The following is a 300-nucleotide window of genomic DNA, read 5'->3' on the forward strand; positions in this document are numbered from 1 at the left end:
CTCTCATAGTGCAACACAGGTCCTGGGCACAAGCTATGGAGAGGTGGTGAACCTCTTGCCCCACACATCCACTGAAGGGCGGAGGGATAAATGGCTCTGTGAGCCTCACCTTTCAAGTTCTTGGGTCTCTTGCTTTCTGATGGTCGGACCAGGGTGCAACTGCCTTAGCAGTTCCTTTTTTCAATTGGCAAGGCTTACTTCCTGCAAGACATCCCTGGAGAAGCCGCATGGACCTGCCCGATGCAGCCCTGGGTGCTGGAGCACGGGTGTGGAGACCTCTGCCAGGAGGACTTTGTGGAT

This window comes from Echinops telfairi, unplaced genomic scaffold, assembly GCF_000313985.2.
Source record: "Echinops telfairi isolate 266 unplaced genomic scaffold, ASM31398v2 ScPeMD7_1;HRSCAF=3_0, whole genome shotgun sequence".
In the NCBI taxonomy this organism is placed as follows: Eukaryota; Metazoa; Chordata; class Mammalia; order Afrosoricida; family Tenrecidae; genus Echinops; species Echinops telfairi.